Below are 20953 nucleotides of genomic sequence, written 5' to 3' on the forward strand. Positions count from 1 at the left end.
GTTGACCACACCTGAAGGAGCTAAAATGAAAGTGGGTCCTGCGTGGGATCTTTGTTGTGGTTGTCAGAGAACAGTGAATGACTACAGGGAAGCAAAACGTGTCTGCCAGGAGTATTGGCTTGGAGATGTCCTAACTGTTGTACAAACCCACTGTAGGCTCTCCAGCCCCAAGACTTCTAGAACAACATTCAGAGCTGAGAGAGACAGTGGTGCTGTGTTCAGCAGGGAGAACTCTCTGAAGCAATGATTGACAAGAGGCCATGTGAAATCAATGACATCACATGAGGTGAAAGTCCTCAGTCAGGGGAGTCACTGGAAGAAGGCATGGGAGCTGCACTTACCACCAGATGCTCCTGGGATGCTAACTGTCCTAAGCTTGTCTGAAAACTTCTTTTTCACTCTAAGATCTGGGTGAGGTTGTACGTAACAAAGATTCAATTTTATAAGCATGTGAGCACTCAAAGTTGCCCTGGAAGCTTGGAGATTCGTGTGTCTCAAACTCAAATCTAAGAATGACTCAACACCAGAGAAAAGCTGGGCAGTAAGGTGAACACGGCAGATACTTTTCCTCAGTAAAACATGCTGAAGTCTGTTGGGGAATTATCTGGGAGTGGTTGAGGGGGAAGGCTGCAGGGAGAGGGACAGAAGGGGTAGGAGAGACTGGAATGCAGTGTGAACATGCGTGGAGATCCAACAATGGATCCCTTCACACACTGCAAAGCTAATATAAGCTAATGAAAAAAATCCTTGGTGGCAAGATGTTAAATTATATAAACTTATTCTACTTCTTGAATAAATCATTTTAAGACATTTTGTAAAAGAAAGTCGTTATAAACATTGCTTACATAGTAAACAGTAGAAGAAAAACAGAACAATAATGTTAAGATAAACCATAAGCCTCAATGAATTTCCAAGCTTGCTGTGTATATTCACAGTAAAATAAGTTAGATAATCCCTCCAGTCAGAGATAAGCGAGCATGATTCTCATTTAAGAATTTAATCCTAGGCCAGGGTGGTGGTTTGTGCCTCTAATTCCAGCTTCTTGGGAGGTAGAGGTTGAGAGGATCCCAGGTTGAGGCCAGCCTGAGAAAAAGATGTTAGTGAGCATCTCTTCCACCTTATTGAGTAAACTAAGTGTGGGCCCACATTCCTGTCATCACAGTTACATGGGAGAAATCGATAGGAGGATTACAGTCCAAGGCTGGCCCAGGCAAAAATGTAAAACACTATCTGCAAAATGGCAACAGCAGAAAAGGGCCAGAGTCATGGCATAAGTGGTAGAGTGCTTACCTAACAAGCATGAGGCCCTGAGTTCAAACTCCAGCCTAGAAGAGAAAAAAGAAAAAGAATTTGATCCTGGAAACGGAAAATTTGTTATATTGGCCACATCTTTGTATTAGCCAAGGGATCAGTCATGAAGTATGGTTGAGTAATAGGTCTATTTGTTATTCCCTACAGTCCCACAGGGAAACAATTTCACATTCGAGAGGAACACACTTCAATTCTGTCATAAGCAGGATCTGCAGTTATGAAACGGAGAGGAAAGTATTAATATTTGTTGCTGCTAGACAACCAGGAAGGAAGTACATGCCTCTTCAACTCTTACTGTTAGGCAGGGGATACAGAGCTGTCCTGGCAAGCCTGCCAGAGCAGAGTGACACAGGACATGTAAAGGCAGCCACACAAATAAGACTGTTTCCAGGGCAGTTCTGGAGAGCTTGTCTATCAAAGGCCACCCTAGCCTGCCCTTCCCTGAACCCCTGGGATGCTGCTGGGCTGACTTTATGAAGACACTGCTGGGATGAGTGGGGTTTATTGCACTTTAACAACCTTTGTTCTAGGGCTTCCCGTGCAACAAGTAAAGGGTCAAAGTGGAGCTGGCATGTCCATCCAGTTATATAAGTTGACTTATATAAAGAAGCTCCATGGAACTATGGAGCAGGACCTGCAGCTTCTCACTAGAGTAGAAGCTGGTGGCTGCCCAATGGGCATGGCTTTAACAAGTATGTCTCTATCCTCCCTTCTCTGGGGAAATGACTTCCCTCCACCAGGTGATCCACTTGTGAACCACACAATGGTATCCTCATCACCTAAGAACATGACCTATGGCTCATATTATGAGTCCTCAGGAAGCTCTAGGCCCTGCTACATTCATCAAGCTGTGCTAGCAGGCTAGCCACGTCAATCAGATGTTAAACTTTTATTCAGGTGAAACTGGAAGAAGTCCTTTCTCCTCAAGTCAGGGAAACGCTAAATCCAGCGCCATGATGCTATGGAGTAAAGCCATTTAAGGGAATAATGGCGTGTTGCAGTGACAGACAGTGAGCGAGAACTCTAGTTCTGGACATTCCTGTTCTTCTTACTTACAAGAGGATAGTTGCCCAGAGAGCCTTCTTCTACTCGGGTCTCTCCATCTTGTTTGTAATCCCCAGAACAACTAGAATGTACCAACAGTGCAGCAAGTTTAGATGAAGACATGTCTAGGACAGCACAGGTTAGGTACAGACTCTGTGTGGGTAGTAAGATTCCATTGTTTATTGTGTTTTACCAACCCCAAGAGGTAGAGCGCCAACCTTGATCAAGAAAACTAAGCGAGTGTAAGGCCTTGAGTTCAAATCCTGGTACTGATAATAATTTTTGATTTAGAAAAAATTTACACAGTTAGGCTTTTTTAATGAATATAATCCCCATTTAGATGACAAACTCTCTTTTAGAGAAAGGATAAGCCTACAAATTTGGAGCCAAAAGTTTCTGGTTCTGAAAGCTCGCAGTTACGGGTCTGTTTAGAAACTGTCAAAGCCAGATGGGCACCAGTGGCTCATACCTGTAATTCTAGCAACTCAGGAAGCTGAGATCTCAGGATCATGGCTTGAAGTCTACTTGGGCAGTTAAGTCCATGAAACTCTTATCTCCAATAAACTACAAGAAAGAAAAGGGCACAGGAAGTATAGCTGCAGCTAAAGTGGTAGAACACTAGCCTTGAGCTAAAGAAGCTCATAGGCTAAAGAGCCCTGAGTTCAAGCCCCAGGACTGGCACACACACGATCAACAACTATTTTAAAGAACTTTTATTTTTTGTCAGTCATAGAGCTTAAATTCAGGTTCTGAGTGCTGTCCCAGAGCTCTTTTTGCTTAAGGCTAGCAGCCCTCTACCACTTATAGCCATAATCTTGTTTTCTGGTGGTTAATTGGAGATAAGAGTATCATGGACTTTCCTATCCAGGCTGACTTTGTACTACAATCCTCAGATCTCAGCCTCCTAGGTAGCTAGAATTATAGGCATGAGCCACCTGCACCTGGCCTAAAAACAGTTTTATATTCTAAATATCTAGTTTATTCTTCTGTTGTGGAGAAGTAGAAGGTAGATTTTGTTAGTATGAAAAACTACAAAAATTAATAATAAACAAACCATCTCAGTCAAAATGGTCTCTTAAGACCTGAAATAATTTGAATAATGTTGATACTCTGCTCTTGTGAGCTCATGTCATTGAGACATTCTCCTGACCTTCATGCTCATATTGAAGTAGAACAATTAATTTGGAAAATTGGTTGTGAACATTGGCAATAAATGGGTAATCAACCATGGGAGCAATTAATTAAAAGAGCTCCCATTTATTTTATTTTTTAACACTAAAACAGTTTTAGAAAATTGTTCCCATTATATACATAGGTACCCTACTGTTAGGGTTTTTTTTTTTTTATTACAACCACACACAATTATCCTAGGAAGCTGGCATTGGGTGTACCCTTCCCCCAGCCATGAATGTTAAATTTTTAAGACCCTAGATTATGGTTTAATTTTGAGGAACACTAAGGTAAATATAAGTTGAGAAGGGAGAAATTACAAGTAAGCACATGAAAGACATTAAAACACTTTGCATGTTAGTGGTGACTGAATTCTATCTGGCATCAAATTTGTGAGAGGGCGGGATACTCAGCATAAGAATCAGCGCGTGAGGGTTACAGCTGTTACTCTGAATAGGAAAAGGAAACTTAAAGAAGATGGAATGGATTTCTTTTGCTTGTTCTCTCTGCTAAGACCAACAAAGAGTCCTAGATAGTACAACTCAAACAAAGATACAGATGCTTCTGAAGGAGGAGAAAGGAAGGCAGAGCCTCTGGGGTGTGAGGGTCTGAGCAAACACAGGCTAGTGAGTTCCCTAGACTTCCCCTTGGCCTCATAGATCCCATGGTTGAGGCTGAAAAGCTAAAAACCCAGAAACATCAAGAGGCACAAACAACAGCAACAACAATAACGTCTGTTGTTCCCTGACACAGGAATACAGCAAGTCCTTTGGTCTATGGTCTCTATTCCAGCCCCACACCACAGGAGAAAACTGTGACTCCATGCCCACTGACACCACCCAGGCTAGTGGATAACAGGGAACCTCTGCTTCTTTTTTTTTTTGTTGTTGTTGTTGGTTGTGGTCCCTGAGCTTCTTTGTGCTTAAGGCTAGCACTCTACCACTTGAGCCACAGTGCCACTTCCTGTTTTGGGTGGTTAATTGGAGATAAGAGTCTCACAGGCTTTTTTTTTTGTCCCGGCTGGCTTAGAACCACAATTCTCAGATCTCAGCCTCCTGAGTAGCTAGGATTACAGGTGAGGTGTGAGCCACCAGCACCTGGTGAACTAAGGCACTGAACCTCAGCAGGCTGATGTCAGACTGCCAAACAGAAAGCCAGGCCTTTTCTGCCTGGCAGTTGAAAAAGAGCTCTTCCTCTTCCTGGGGTCAGTAGATCACAAGGGCAAGGCATAAGGGTCAGAAATAAACAAACCTGCCCCTATTGGAGGATGGCATTTAAATACTATTTTTAAAATCCCCCCCAAATCACCCAGCTTCCAATGGCAAACACTTATAATCCTAGATACTCAGGAGGCTGAGATCTGAGGATCCTGGTTGGAAGTCAGCCTGAGTAGGAAAGTCTAGTAGATTCTTATTTCCAGAAACCACCAAAATGCCAGAAGTGGAGCTGTGGCTCAAGTGGTAGAGTGCTAGCCCTGAGTCAAAAATTAAAACTAAATAAATAAAAACTCATGCAAGTTCATGCTCTTGGATTGGGAGGATTAACATAATGAATATGGCAATACTGCCCAAAGCTATCTACAAATTCAATGCAATACCAATCAAAATCCCAACAACATTCCTCAATGATATAGAAAAAACAATCCCCAAATTCATATGGAATAAGAGAAGACACAAATAGCAAAAACAGTCCTTAGCAGAAAGAATAATGCTGGAGGAATATCAATACCAAGATTCCAAAAACTTGGAAAAAATTATATTAAGTGAAGTAAGCCAGGCCCAAAGAAACATAGGTCCCATGGTTTCCCTTATTTGCAATATCTAGTATATGTATGAGTCAAGTGGAAAAGGTCAGATAATGTGATGTCAGGAAAATGAACCCTTAGATATGTATTTTAATGTTTTTTTCTTTCATGCATGTGTTTCTAATGCATTTATAAGATTATCTCTTTGTTGCTTTGTATGTCCCTCCCCCACAGTATAACCCCTGCTTTCACTATATTTGATGTCAGTATAACTTGTGGAGGAGATGGGGAAAAACCAGTTGTTTAAGGATACAGGTGGACCTGTTGCAACAATGAGAAGTACAAGTTGTCATGTCCAAAACGAGCTTTACAACGTCGGTTGGGGGGAGGGAGAGAAGGAGAAGGATTGGGATTGGGGGGGAGGGGGGAGGCTGGGAAGGGATGTGAAGGGTAAACCAAAGGAGGAGGCTGCAATGCTTGGTAAGAAATGTACGCATTATCCTGCCCATGTAATTGTAACCCCTCTGTACAGTATGTTCACAAATAAAGTAAAATTAAATTAAAAAAAAAAAAAGATTCCAAGTCTCTGACAAAGTCTTAGTAATACAATCAGTTTGGTAGTGGCACAAAAATAGGCCTGAGGATCAATGGAATACAATAGAAGACCCAGAAATCACCCCATCACAGACCCGTAAGCCAACTAATATTTGATAAGGGAGCCTAAAACACAGGATGGAATAAATATAGCCTCTTTAACAATGGTCCTGGCATAAACTAGGCCACATGAATGCCACTAGCACAATTATGTTCACTGCAGTATTGATTACCCTTTCCCACACATGGAATCAACCCTGATGCCCCTCACTGGATGAATAGAAAATGTGGTTTGTATACACCATGAAATTCTATCCTTCCACCAGAAAGAATGCCATTGCCCCATTCATACAGAAATGGAAAGAGGAGGAAAAAATTATACTAAGCTAAGTAAGCCAGTCCCAAAGAGATATAGGCTACATGCTTTCCTTCATTTGTAATAACTAGAATATGCCTAAAAATCTACAAGTAAACTCAATGGATAGTAAAAGACAAATGATTATACTTGGACAGAATGAACTAAACAGCACTGTAAATATTCACACAGTGAGAACAAAGAAGGATATTCTTAGGAGAGGATAACAGGGGCTCAATAGCTATGTGCGTATGATCATATAAAATTATCGATGTGGGTATTGGTGGCATAGGCCTGTAATCCTAGCTACTCAAGTGGCTGAGATCTGAGGGCGGCTTCCAAGCCAGCCTGGGCAGAAAAGTCCCCAGGAGACTCTTTTTTCCAATAAACCACTCAAAACCTGAAGTGGCACCATGGCTCACAGTGGGTGAGAGCTACCTTGAGCCAAAAGAGCTCAGGGATGAAGCTCAGGCCCTGAGTTCAAGTACAACAACCAAACAAAAGTAAAAAGGTCCTTCTTGAATAAAACTCCAAGAAATGGAAAGAAGAGGGTTTTGTTCTCTGTTTTTCTTTTTTTGTACACTTTGCAGTTCTCTCCCTCCCCCCTTTGGTTTATTTCCTTTTGTAACTGTTCTTGATTTTTGTATTCTTTGTGTTATATATGAGTTGATCTGATTTGGGGAGGGGAAGGGGGAACACCGAATGGTAGAACAAAGAGTGAAATGATTCAGCAGGGATACTCACTAGACACTATGTAGAAAATGAACTTTACACCTTGTGGGGGATGGAGTAGGAAGGGGAAAATCTGGAAGGGAATGCAAGGGTGTATGACAGTGTACAGAAGAAATGCACTCATTACCTGAATCATGATACTGTAATCCCTCTGCACATCAACCTCACAATGTAAGTTAAACAATTTGAAAGATAGAGTCTCACAGACTTTCCTGCCAGCTTGACTTTGAACTGCCATTCTCTATCTCACCCGTGAGTAGTAGAATTACAGGCTGATCCACCAAATTCTAGTATGAATCTTTCATTCTTTTCTTTTCTTTTTTTTTTGTGACAGGATGAAGGGTTCTTATAGAAGAACAAATTAATTAAGTGTGACCTGCTTTCTCAAGGCAAGTTTGATCAAATCTCAACCACTACAGTTTTAACTACTGAGAATTCTTTTTTTTAAAGGGTAGAATTAACATTTTACTGGCATTAATAATCAGAAAATTGTAGGGTATATAGTCTCCACACTTCATACTTTTGTAAATTAATAAATAATCTACAAGTTTTCAAACAGCTGGCATTTTTTTCAGAAAATGTGATTATACTAGTTCATTAATGTGGATTTGAGCATTTCCTTATTAGCGCCAGAATAAGAAGGATGGCATGCATTTGGCTTCACATTCTGCAGTCACATCCTGACAGTCATCCATGTCAACTTCAAGGAACATCACCTTGGGATATGTTCATCTCCTGTAGCATCCAAGGCTTCTTGAAAGGCATCCCTGCTGTCCATCTGCTTCACCATTTTGGCTGTTGTAGATTAGTCGGAACAACTGTAAAAAGGATCGGAATTGGATCCAAGGTGTCGGACAGAGCTCCTATTGTGAATTCTTATCACAAAAGATGTGTGGGATGTGGAAAGAGTCCTCTTGCCTACAAGGGAAGCCATTTGGTATTTGATGTGTGTGTGTGTGTGTGTGTGTGTGTGTGTGTGTGTGTGTGTGTGTGTTGTGTGTGTATGATGTTAGTCAGGCAGTTTTTCTTTTTGTTGTGTTTTGTTTTCTTGTGCCCTTTGGAGGTCTTAAACTCAGGGCCAGGGAGATGTCCCTGGGTGCTTTTCCTGCTCAAAGCCAGCACTCTACTACTTGAGCCACAACCCCACTTCTGGCTTTTGGGGAAGTTTACCAGAGATAGCATTCTCAAGGGCATTCTTGCCTGGACTGCGTTTGAAATGTGATCCTCAGAACTCAGATTACCTCAGTAACTAGGATTCTAGGAAGAAATAATACTCTCATTCTATGGTGCTGACAAATGATCTCTTTCTTCTTGCTCTTCACATTTCTTTCTTTTTAAATTAATTGACTCATTCATACTGTAAAGGGCCAGTCGGGGACAGCCCCAAGACTTGGGGATTTGCATACAATCATTTAGATAGTGTTCCAGTTATTTCTAGGCTGAATTTCCTCCAGATTTCTGATGGTGTGTGCACAGGACACCAGCTTCTCTTCAAAGGTATAAAACACTGAAGACCAAAGGTCTCCCACCAATATACACTAATACCTCAAGATTCCCACTGTCCTGAGCCTGCAGAACATCTAAGAACAGCCAGCCCAAATTACAGCATCCACCAAGAAACCTAGAAATTCTGTCTCTGCTTTCTTCCCTCTTTCCCTCCCTCCCTACATAACTTTGTTCTTTCTTTCCATCTTTCCTTCCTTCTTTCCTTCGTTCCTTCTTCAACTCCCTTCCTTCTTTCTTACTTTCCTTCCTTGAATCCTCCCTCCCTTCTTCCTTTCCTTCCTGGTTGCCTTTCTCCCTTCTCTTCTTCTTTCCTTTCTTTTTTATTATGCTGTATTGGGACTTGAACTCAGGGCCTGGAGGCTATACGTGACCTGCTGTTTGTCAAGGCTAGTGCTTCACCACTTCAGCCACAATACTACTTCTCACTTTTTCTGAGGAGTTGATTGTAGATAGTCAGGGTACCCAGGACTTGGGGGTTTGACAATCACTTAGAAAGGCAAGACAATGTTCCAGTTCTTTCCAGGCTGAATTCACTCCAGAATCCTGATGGTGTGTGCACAGGCCACATGAACCACCAAAGCCTCACAGACACAGCCCAGTTTCTTTTCAAATGTATAGCAAACTGAACACAAAAGAGATCCCACCCTCATACCTAATTCCTGAAGACATTCCCACTGATGGTCCAATGGCCTGAGCCTGCAAATGACCCAACAAGATCAGCCAGCCCAACTTACAGCATCCACCAACATATCTGGTCATTTTATGTCTATCTTTCTTTCCTTCCCTCCTTCTCTCCCTCTCTCCCTTCCTTCCTTCCTCCTCCCTCCTTTCTTACTTTCCTTCCTTCCTTCTTGTGAAAGCCCAAAAAATCCAACCTGTGAGACCCCCAAATGATTGGGAATTTGGAAGGCCTCCTCCCAACATACTGTCAGAACACTGAGAGTTTCCTGAAAAGGTCATCAGTCCTGGCTTAAGGGCAATTCAGATTTCTGTCCTGGGTGTGGGCTAAGTCCCCTCAAACTATCTGGGATCATAGTCTTAGACTCAGGTTTATGCAAATTGTCAGTTCTTTATGGCTTAGCTCTACTTCCCAAGATGAAGAAGTCTTCTACCACTTGTATACCAAATATTGTCACATGTTGAAGGTTATACCTTACTTTCTGCACACACTTCCCTATACAAAACCCAATAAAACCCTCGGTTCGTGGAACCTTGGAATCTGAAGCCTGCGGAAGGCTACAGGTCCCCTGGTACTCCCAACCTCAGTTCCATGGTCTGGTCTCCCTTACTGCCTTGATTCCAGTCACAGCAGGTTAAGGGCCACGGGGCAGGTTACAACCCCTTCCTTCCTTATTTCCCTCCTTCCTGCCTTCGTTCCTCCCTCTCCCCATCCCTTCCTCCTTTCCTTCCAACTTAGATATATGAGGAAGGCTCCTCTTTACCCAATCCTCTCTTGTTTCTAATATGAGATCACACATTCAAACTGGGCACCTTTTATGTTCTGGCCACTGTGTGTTTCGCTGCTAAGAAAATTGCAGTGGATAAATTAGATGTTAGAGTAGCCCAGCAAAGAAAAGCAAGGTGTAGGCATTGTTCAAGTGTTAAAAATGCCAGCCTAGCAGGTCAGGGTCCTGAATTCTAAACCCCAGTACTGCTTAGAGAAAAAAAATAATGCAGGGATGAAGGAAGCAAGCAAGGAAGGAAGAAATCAATCTCTCCACCCTCCTCTAGCTAAAGCCTCCACAATCTTATTCTAAGGAAGGAGATCCTATTATTCTCTTTTCAGCAGTGCAGCAGTGACAGTGTGGCAGGATTGGATGTTTATACTAGATAATCAAGCAGGACCTCAGCAAAGTAGGCATTATTTGAAATTGTTATGTGTGATTCCCTGGTTGGATACTTGGTATCAGGGTGGATGATGGGTGGCAGGAGCAGGTCCATGAGGGAAGACAACTTACTGCCAAGAATGCACAAAGAAGATTGTTCTCAGGATCCTGTGCCGACTCCAGTGCTGCCTTTCACTCATTTACTTGTAGTCATCCATGTCCAGAGCACAACAGGGCCTCTCATCCTCATAGCATAACAGATTTCTAGCTTTCCAAAATGGTAGGACAGGCTCAGGAACAAGTTACCATGAAAGACCCAGTTAGGAAGCAGCAGGTCAGGCTCACTCCCGTGGTAATCTAAGGGAAAGGGACACCGTTCCCCACAATCACCAGCATCCCCTCTCCAAATCTCATTCTCTACTCCCCTTGGCCTTAAAGTCCCCCCTTGAATGAAACAGCAAAGGCTAACAAGCAATTACCTCCAGAAACATTGGTAAAGCATTGCAGTCAGTGACATCGCCCAGAGCACTGACTTTCTGGAAAGGTCCTGGAAGGCTGCAGCTGATGGTGAAGAGCTAAGATGTGGAGTTGGAAGATGGTGTGGGGAGAAAGTAGAGGTTAAGCCCTGGATCCCTGGGAATAGCATGAGTGGACAAGCTATCCAATGGGGCCAGCCAGTTGAGCAGGAAGAGGAGAGAATGTAGGACTTCCATCCTACCCTGGGAGGAGAGACCAGGCGCCCACCTGCCTGCTGGGAGGCTTCTGGAAGTGTGGCTTCCTGAAGCACAGCTGATGAAGATGTGACTTAGCCCGAGAGAAGACTCCCTCCTGACTGGCTTCTCCCTTCTCCTGTGATGCAGACCAGCTGTTAGTATGGCAAGTCGGATTCATGTTTTAATGACAGCATCACCTTGGGTGGTAAGCCCCACTTCTCCTTAAGAGGATTTTCTGCCCCATAAATGTGACCAGTTTTCAAGCATAGCATCTCACGAAAGCCAGCTTTAGGGTGTCTATCATTACCGTTATTTTCTATCCAGAGAGGAAAAAGGTGGAGGCCCCTGTTCACCTGCCCACGATTCACAATCTTGGAGAAAAACTCATTTGGTTGCCCATGACCTCATTCTGCCCAAGCCCTTAAAGTCCACTGGGCTTTCTCCTGAGAGAAGGACTGTGGATTCCTTCACTTACCAGCTCTGAGGCTGCTTGGGGCTTGCAGCCTCCTTCCTGCTGGTGATGGCTAGCTGAGTCTAGGGCAGCACTGCACTGTAGAGATACAATGTGACACTGTGAATATGGCCCATATCTTTACTTTTTCATTTTCCTAATTTTCTCTTTTTTTTTTACTTGTAGTTTTACTACCTTTTAGTAGCTGTACAAAGAGGTTACTATTCAACATGTCAGTCAATGAGTACAATGCATCTTGATTAATAATCTCCCCTTTCACTTTTCTCATTTTTAAAAGTTAAATTAACAGTGAAATGTTTTAATTGGAAAAAAATGGTTTACACAATGTATCCAAAACATCATTTTGATTTGTAGTCAATAGAGATGTCAGCAAGGGAGGGACTTACCTGGTCATGAAAGCCAGTGTGTGCCTCGCACTTCACAGCTGTAGCATCTCAGTTCAAGCATTCTCCATTCTTACTGCTGCATGGCCACCTGTGGCAGCCACGACCTGAGGTCTGTGAGGTTCAGTAAGGATTATGGGACCTAACACAGGTAATGTGCACATTACTGACCTATCCTTGCTGCTGTTTTAAATCCTTCCTTCCTCTCTCTAATCCCTGTGACTCTGACATCTGTCTCCTTCCCTCCCTGCCTTTCTCCCTCCTTCCCTTTCCCTCCCCTCACACACACACATAAAGACACTCCCCACATGGAAGAGATTTTACAAGGACCCAACACCAAGCACTTCTCCAGGCTCCTAGCTTTACTTGTAGAGGTGCACAATCCCCAGTGCACCGCCCTCCATCCTGTCCTTGAAGACCGCAGCCATCACCTCTGGCGAGCTCCCCAACTTCTCCCAATGCAGCACCCCACTTAGCCTCTAATCAACAACAAATTCCCTGCAGAATGGAAAGAAGCCCAGCAGAATGGAAAGAAGCCCAGGCGTGGAGTTCAGGATCCTGTGGGATGCTGTTCTGGGATCCCCACTCTAAAAGGGAGCCCCATGACACTTGTTCCCTCAGTCTGGAAAGCAAGGACTTTGGAGAAACCTCCCCCACTGCTCCCTGCTCCCCGGGACCCAGCCCCTCTTGGGAGTCAGAGTGTGTGGGATGGGAGGGGGGCAGCAGTGTGACCAAAGGATCCAACTAGGGTGGCGGACCACACCCCAGGATGGAGAGTAGACAGCAGGATGCCAGGGCTGCTGGGTATCTCCTTCAGGATGCCGAGTAGAAATGGAGTTGGAGAGCCTGCCCAGTTTGAACTTAGCTTCCCCCAGGCACAGCTTCATAGTGCCATATCCACCCCCCCCACCCCACCCCCCCACCCCCGCCCGCACCGGCAAATCAAGCCAGCTCCACCTCCATTGCCCGAGCTGGGGGAGCTGGTGCAGGTTACTGCTACTCAGCCTTACCTGTTTGCCTGGGATGCACGGCTCCCAGGGAGCTGCCCTGCAGCCCTGCACCATGCCAGAGATCATGTTCATCTAGGCTAGCCAAAGTGGCAACCAGACTGGCAGTAAGGTGGAAGTGCCACTGTCACTGACCAGGGGTCTCAAGGTTATATGCTGGTTAGGAGGAAGAGGTTCCTGCTAGGGCTTAGAGGGGCCTGTAGTGGTCCCTGACTACCCCGATGGTGAATTCCATTCAGAAAGACTCCATGCTCCACTTGCCTAGAAGGCTGTGTCCACACAAATGTGTGTGCTTTTAAATCAGGACTGTTTAGACTATCTTGAGGAACAACCTTCCAGCAGGGGGCAGTTTGAATTCCCCTGTGTGCATCAGTCTTTCATGTGTAGCCAGTCTTATGTGAATATTCCAAGTGCAGTTTTGTCCAGTTACTGAAAGAAATGAAGTGTCCTGAGCTGACAGGTAGGAGGCTACCCTTTGGGTCAGCAGATGAGTGTTGAAAACCAATCCTTTTACCTCAGTGTGAAGTTCTCCGAGTGAGCCTTCTCTCCGCACCTCTTCCCTCATCTCCATTAAGCTGTGTTGTTTCCAAGCTGTTTTTGATGTGTGGTCCGAGGACGTGTAGAATCCACTTGGGTTTCTGAATACCCACATCTCCAACTTCTGATCAACATGAGGCCCAATTCTCTTCACAAATTCAATCAGAATATGGTACTGCAATACATTAAATACAAATATGAGATGTCTTCTATTAAGCCAGATAGAAAAGAGATCAATAAATTGTAAAATGCCATCCTTTTTATTTATTTCAGAAAATAGGATTTTTACAAAAACCATTTTGGTTAACATGACATGGGTTTCCTACAGTTTTTTTTTTTTTTTTTTTTGGTCATTTGTCTGAATTCTGGGCTTGGGTGCTGTCCCCAAGCCCTTTAGCTCAAGGCTAACACTCTACCTCTCTGCTACAGCGCCACTTCTGGCTTTTTCTGCTTATGTGGTGCTAAGGAATCGAACCCAAGGCCTCATGCATACAAGGCAAGCACTCTACCACTAAGCCACCTTCCTAGCCCAGGTTTCCTACAGTTTTTAAATGCATTACTAATGTTTGACCATTAGCATTCTGGGCCATGATGTAATTGTTTTTCAATCTCAGTATTGGGAGATTATCAGCGACAAACATGGCATTGACAGCACTGGCAGCTACCATGGAGTCAGTGACTTACAGCTGCAGAGAATCCACCTGTACCCCAATGAAGCTGCTGGTGAGTGTCTCCCACCTGATTTTCCACACGACGGGAGAGGAATGGGCCTAAGAACATACAAATGACAAGGAATATTGCTGCCTTTGGGGGGGGTAGGAGGTGGCCCGGTAGTGGGGTTTGAACTTGGGTTTGAACTTATTATCCTAGTGTTCTACCACTTGAGGCACTCTACCAACGCTTTCTGCTTTAGTTCTCAGATAGGTTCATGTGATCTCTCCAGGCCATCCTCAGGTCTGGATTTTCCTACTTCTACTTATCTTCAATTAATCTCCAAAAAGTCAGAAGTGGAGCTCTGGATCAAGCGGTAAAGGACTAAGCTTGAGCCCAAAAGCTCAGAGACAGCACCCAGGTCTTGAATTCAAGCACTGGTCCCCCAACTCAGACCCAGCAGCACATACACAATAAAATTTGGTGGGGGGAGGAGATGTTAAAGCTTGAAGTTCTCCATGTGGCTTAATGCCCACTTAAAGTTGACCACATTGTAGGGAGGTATCACGGGAGAGGCACAGAACAATTCTGAGGCATCTTGATGACCGGGAGCAACATGATCAAGGCCCAGGTCACAGAACCTCCCGGGCAGCAAAGTCCTTGGAGGATTCCACTCTAACTCTACAAACTTGTTGAATTTCTCTCACAAAACCTAATACGGGCTGTATTTGTCTTCTGGCATTAGATGCATCTCCAATGCTTTGTAGCGATGGCACACCACTTCAAAACCACTTTCCTTGAACATTTCATGAAAATCTAAAGTAAAAATCTTCATTTCCCCCACAACTAGCATGGGAGAGCCATGGAAGGTACAGTGTAAACTTGCCATGAATAGGGGCACAAGAGTAAATCACTGCTTGCCAGGAGCTAATGGCACACACATGAAATCCTAGCTACTCAGGAGGCTAAGATCTGAGGATCACAGTTCAAAGCCAGCCTAGGCAGGAAAAGTCTGTGAGACTCCTATCTCCAATGAACCACTCATAAAACTGGAAGTGGCACTGTGGCTCAAGTGATAAAGTGCTTGCCTTGAGCTGAAGAGCTGAGGGATACTGCTCAGGCCCAGAGTTCAAGACCCCCCCCCCCCAAAAAGAGTAAATCACTGCAGGTCTGAGCACCTGAGGGTTGCCTATAAGATGTTCACCTAACAGAGACAGACAGCATATTCTGAATCACCTCAAGTAGCATGGTTTGAACAACAGTGTGAGGTAGTGATTGAGTGGCAACTAAAAAAAATCCACTTTAACAAGCACTAATTGTAAGAGAAAGTGGATGGACAAAACAAATGTCTAGAATCTTAGGTTGAGCAGGGGAGTTTCTTGGGGGCATCAGTCCATTGGGAAAGAACAAATCGGAATTCACAACCACCACCAGCCTGTCATTCAAATATTCCAGCCATCCTATTGAGAGCAGAAAAAGAGCCTGGGTAAACAATCAGGAAGACAAAGGATCTTCCATAGTGGTCTTGCATTCATTACATCATGGCTTTGAACAGCAGAGAATATTACAGGCCCTTTGCCCTAAGAAGACTTGCAGGTGAACAGTGGACTGACTAGCTCTGATGTATGTGCAGGAATAGGCATCAAAAGCATAAAGAGCTTGTGGAAGCTTGTGCAGGCTTTGTGGAGCCTGTAAATGGGTCTAAGTATTGATATGGCTTGTGAGCTACAGAAGGATCCTGAAAATTACTCTCTCCTAGAAAGACATCTTTTTTATCCCAGTGCAATCTGCCCTTACGTAGGTCTCTTCCTGTCTTCCTGCTCTTATTTCTCTTCATACATCTTTGCTGTATTAGTTCTTCCTCTTTGTTCAAGGATTCATTCTTTGAAACAGTCAAGACAAGAGAGCAGATCAGGTTGTTGCCATGTTTTTAGTATCACTATCATGTTTGGAGTACCAAGCAAATAAGCCTTAGTCAGTCATGATGGCTCTCACCTGGAATCCCAGCCGCTTAAGGGTAGAGATCAGGAGGGATCAGGAGTCTAGGCTGGCCTAGGCAAAAAGAACCTGACCTTCTTCCTTTAGGTCTGATGCAGGACTCACTATATCTGCGACCTAGTGTATGTTCCTCTTTGGACACAGGACCACAAAAGGCAGGCATACATACTGGCCATCAAGAGCCCTCTTCTCACACAACAAAAGGATCAAATCCCATGCTCCGTGCCCCATGCAGTTACATTTTTCAGCAACAGTAGCAGGAGCCCTGACCCCTGACATCACACACACACACACACACACACACACACACACACACACACACCTCAGTTGGCAGTGAAGCAGCCCCACAGGAAGAGTTCAAGTTCCTACTTGCCATGGTGGTACCATACGGCATCTGGCAGCTTTAAGAGAGAGGTGACTCTAGTTCTTTGGAGGAGAAGCTGACCAGTCCTACAGTGTTTCAAGGTCTTCTGAGTCAAGAACGGGAGGGGAGATATGGCCTTCTCATGTGACCCACTGTCACTTTTCCAGCTTCCCAAGCTGACTGAGGGCCACAGGGGGCTGCAGGGATATGTGGATGTGCTGATCTCGCCTGTTGGGTATCTTTGATGAGTGCGACAGAAATTGCAATTGCTTAGAACCTACACAATGGCCAGGAAGAAGGTGAGCACTCCTGTTTGCACCAGACACCAAAAGAGCAGCTGGTTTCTGTGGCAGGATCTTTCTCATCATGAATGTGGAGAACAACACAGATCCAGGGAGGTCGTCTGTGCCAGGCATCCCTTCCACAGCCACTAAAACCTGGTGACCTGCAAAGCTCTTCTTTCTTCTAAGATCCTGAAACTTGTAGGCAGGTAATGGGTGAGGTGCACGCTCCTTGCTGCTGGTAAAGCTGGGAGAGAGTAAATTCCCTAAACTTAACCTACCAGACTTGGGGTTGCGGTGGGTGGGTGGGGCGGGCAGCTTCACTCCAACCAGATCTCACTCATGAGAAAGAAAACTGCCCCAGAGGTTGATCCCTGACCCGATGTTTCTCATCCTGGGCCCTCGGGCAGAGCAACACGTCAATAGCGTCTAGCCAGGGAGTCCCAGGAGTGGGTGCTGGAGAGCAAATTGCCTCCCCGGGGGTCTTGTCTGCACTGTGACCGGGCTGGGGCACCCCAATCCCCTAAGGAGGCCACAGGGCCACAACTGCAGGCGGGCCTGGCCAAGGCCTCACCTGACCTCACCTGGGGTCAGGCCCAGCTGACGATCAGGGGGCTGGTGCACCCCTTGAGGGCCCCAGTCATGTGAATGACGCTGGAGAAGGGGCGCCATTACCGGAAGGTGGGCCGGTGGCCTTGTGCATGTGGAAGCCGGGCTTCGTGAACCAAAGGAGCAGCCACAGCTGTATGGCAGAATCATGGCATTGGGCAACATGCCCAGGCTAAGGCAATGCGCATGCGCTGAACCCTACAGCGGCCCGGCCTGCCCAGCTTAGAGCCCCGCCCACCACACGCTCGGTCCCGCCCCCTCCGCCACATCCGGCCCCCTCAAGAAGGGAGGTTAATGCTAACCTTAAAGATGATGTACGGAGTTTCATAAGTCAGGTCATTGAACAATGTCACCCCTTCCTGTTTCCTCTCCCAGTGTTGCCCTCCCACAAGCTGTAAAGTTCATTTTCAACATCGTTTCTGCTCCACTGCTGCACTTGTTCATACTTTGTCCCCTCATCTCTGTGCTCCCCTTTGCCCAAAGATTGGAATGGTAGCCTTTTTTCTCTCCCCTTCACCCCCCCCCCCCAATATTCACTTTCTAAGGGCCACATGCCATGCTACTTAGCAGAATATAGCAACATAGAATTGGCCAAATAAGCATGACAGGGTAAGTTGATTCAAGAATAACATAAAGCTAGGAGTAATAGTGCATGTCTGTAATCCCTGCATTCAGGAGGCTGAGGCAGAAAGAAAGACTTGTTCTAGGCCAGTCCGGGCTAATAGTTAAGTTCCAGGCCACCCAAGTCTACTATAGTGAAACTTTGACTCAAACCTAACTAGTAACCAAGGGCTAGGTCTGTAGCTCAGAATTACAGTGCTTACTTAGTATGCATAAGGTTCTGGACCAACCCAAGGAGCACAAATATAAACAAAATACAATGCAATATGAGAAGTATTATGGAATGTTGTTTTTTTGCCTTTCATGCTAGCTCCCAATATATGTCTATGTACATACCTGCATATGTACCTGTAGACAGATAGTAGATAAATGGAAGAAAGGGAGAGAAAGAAGCTAGATGCAGATAAAACAGGCAGGACAGACAGAAAACAGACAGACAGATAGATAATGAAAGGGAAGGAAGGGAGGAAGAAGGAAGGAAGGAAGGAAAAGGCCAATCCCTTGGAGGGTAGGGCCTTCAAGATGATTACATGGCCACTACATTGTTGGGATCTGTGCTGAGGCAGAGTAACAAGTACAGCTGGAAGAACTTCAGTTGCCCACCTTCCCCCTTTAAAAAATACAGTGATTGTGGAGACACAGAACATATTTGGTTGTACAGTACTTAATGAAGCCCTTGTGTAGCTCATAGCCTAGGTATTTCTTAATACTCAGAGTAATGTGATCTTGACTTGCACCATTTAAAGGTAAAGCCACTCCTCTGACTAGTTTCTCAGCTTCCCTTCCTCCCATAGGGAGAAAAGTATGCTTTACATCCTGATTTAAATTGCCTCATCTTTCTTTCTATTAAGTTTTATTAAGGAAATTTTCTTCCTTCTATTCAGTTTACTTTCTCTTTCACATCTATTCTCCATGTCCCAATGCAATCCCTTTCTAACTCACTAACACTGGCCCTTGGAAAACTAGAATTCTTTTACATAACACAAATGTGGTAGGGAGAGAACTATTACTTTCCTCCAAGTTCATGTTGAAAAGAGGTCAGTTGAAATTTGAAAGCAAAGTGCAGGCGTCCACAAGGAATTGAATAGACTACACACTAGATGTTAATTCCTTTTAAAGGAACTTAGAAATCTACCGAGGACAGAATAATGAGACTGGGGCAGATTGTATTTTCCAAAGATGACCACAATGAGATGTGACATTCTATGCACACTTCTTTTCAAACCCCAGTACTAGAAAGAGTAAAAGGGTATTAACTGAATCACGTGCTTTTTACTGAAGCTGGCTTTAGACCACAAACCTCCCAAATTTCCTCTCCTGTACCTGGAATTACGGGGTTTCCATCACACATGGCTTGTTGGTCAAGATGGAATCTTGCTTACTTTTTGCAGGGGCTGCTGACCGTGAACTAACACCCTCCTGATTTCTGCCTTCAATGAGAAGAATTTCAGGATAGAAAACAACAAACAAATAAGCTAACAAACCCAACTGGCTTTATTTTCCCACTCAGTAGGAATATTCTGTGTGGATAATGGATTGGCATTCTGGTGTTCTTCTACAGTAATATGCATGTTCTCAGAGAACTCACTAGTTTCTATGATAATTTTATATTTTAAAAGAAAGAGGAGGGGGTGGGAATGTGGCTTAGTTAGTGGTAGAATGTTTGCCTACCATGCATGAAGCCCTGGGTTCAATTCCTCAGTACCACATAAACAGAAGAAGCTGGAAGTGACACTGTGGTTTAAGTGGAGAGGGCTAGCCTTGAGCAAAAGAAGCTGAGGGACAATGCCCAGACTCTGAGTGCAAGCCCTAGGTCTGGCAAAAACAAAAACAACAATAAAGGGAATAAATGCGTTATTCTGCATCACTTATCTATTCTGTGGGTCAGGAGTTCAGGAAGGACTTTGCTCCATGCTTTGTGTTTCTGTCTTCTTTCTGTCACAGCCAGGAGTGGCCAGAGGTGTGACAACTGGGTCAGATTAGATATGGTTTTTCTCAGCAAATCTCTGAGACTTACATGTGGTCTTTGAATGGGACAATTGGAGTTTCCTTCAAGTGTAGAAACCTAGGCAAATGGATGGTTGGTGTGCTGAGTTCAGCTCAACCTACTATCCAAGATCACACAACCTCCTTTTCATCAGAGTTACAAACAACCCAATCCTAAGGATCAGTGCATGGAGTCTACATCTCAGTAGGAGAATACCAAAACCACATTGCAAGAAGAGCATGTAAAGCTGGCTGGCAGTGACTGAAGCCTGTAATCCCAGTCAGGAGGCTGAGACCTAGAGAACTGTGGTTTAAAGCCAGCCTGAGCAGAAATACCTGCAAGACTCCATAACCAATTAACCAGCAAAAATCTAGACTCAAAGAATGGTGCTAGTGGCTGAACATCAGCCATGAGCAAGCAAGCTGAGTGGGCACAAGGTCTGGAGTTCAATCCCTCATACCAACAAATGCAAGAAAAGAACTACAGTTAAAACAAAGAACAACAAAAGGCTAAGAGTATGTCTCAAGTGGTAGAATGCTTATCTAGAAATTATGAGCCCTAAATTGAAATCCAAGTACCATTAAAAAAATCCACTCCAGGAAAAAGACACAAAAAAATTCAAAAATTGAGAGGAAATTCAGTTTTGCACTCTTCTTTCTAAATAATAGGGAGTTTATGAAATTCTTTTTTTGTTGGTCTGAGATTGGGACTTGAATTTAGTACCTAATGCTTTTGCTCATTGGCTGGCACTGTACTAAATGAGCCATGCCTCCAACCTCAAGCAAATTCTCAGAGTTAATTATACTAATCTATTTAACATCATTTTCTTAAGAAGTATTATTATACCTCAAAAACAAGGCTATCTGCCAAGTGCCAGTGGCTCACCTGTAATTCTACCTACTCAGGAGGCTGAGATCTGAGAGTTAGGGTTCAAAGCCAGCTAGGGAAGAAAAGTCCATGACTCTCATCTCTAATTAACCATCAGAAATCCAGAGGTGGAGCTGTGGCTCAAGTAGTAGAGCATTAGCCTTGAATAAAAAAGCCCAGG

General features: G+C 44.4%; 1 long non-coding RNA gene across 1 annotated transcript; it reads right to left on the reverse strand.

The window, feature by feature from the left end:
- Nucleotides 1-7390: 7390 nt before the first annotated feature.
- LOC122114045 lies at nucleotides 7391-12008 on the reverse strand. Its single transcript, XR_006148513.1, has 3 exons — nucleotides 11998-12008; nucleotides 10570-10572; nucleotides 7391-7509 (listed from the first exon to the last, which is right to left on the reverse strand). It is a non-coding gene; the product is annotated as an uncharacterized LOC122114045 (long non-coding RNA).
- Between the last annotated feature and the right edge of the window lie 8945 nt (nucleotides 12009-20953).

The sequence above is a fragment of the Dipodomys spectabilis genome, unplaced genomic scaffold, assembly GCF_019054845.1.
Source record: "Dipodomys spectabilis isolate Male_0828 unplaced genomic scaffold, ASM1905484v1 ptg000104l, whole genome shotgun sequence".
NCBI lineage: Eukaryota > Metazoa > Chordata > Mammalia > Rodentia > Heteromyidae > Dipodomys > Dipodomys spectabilis.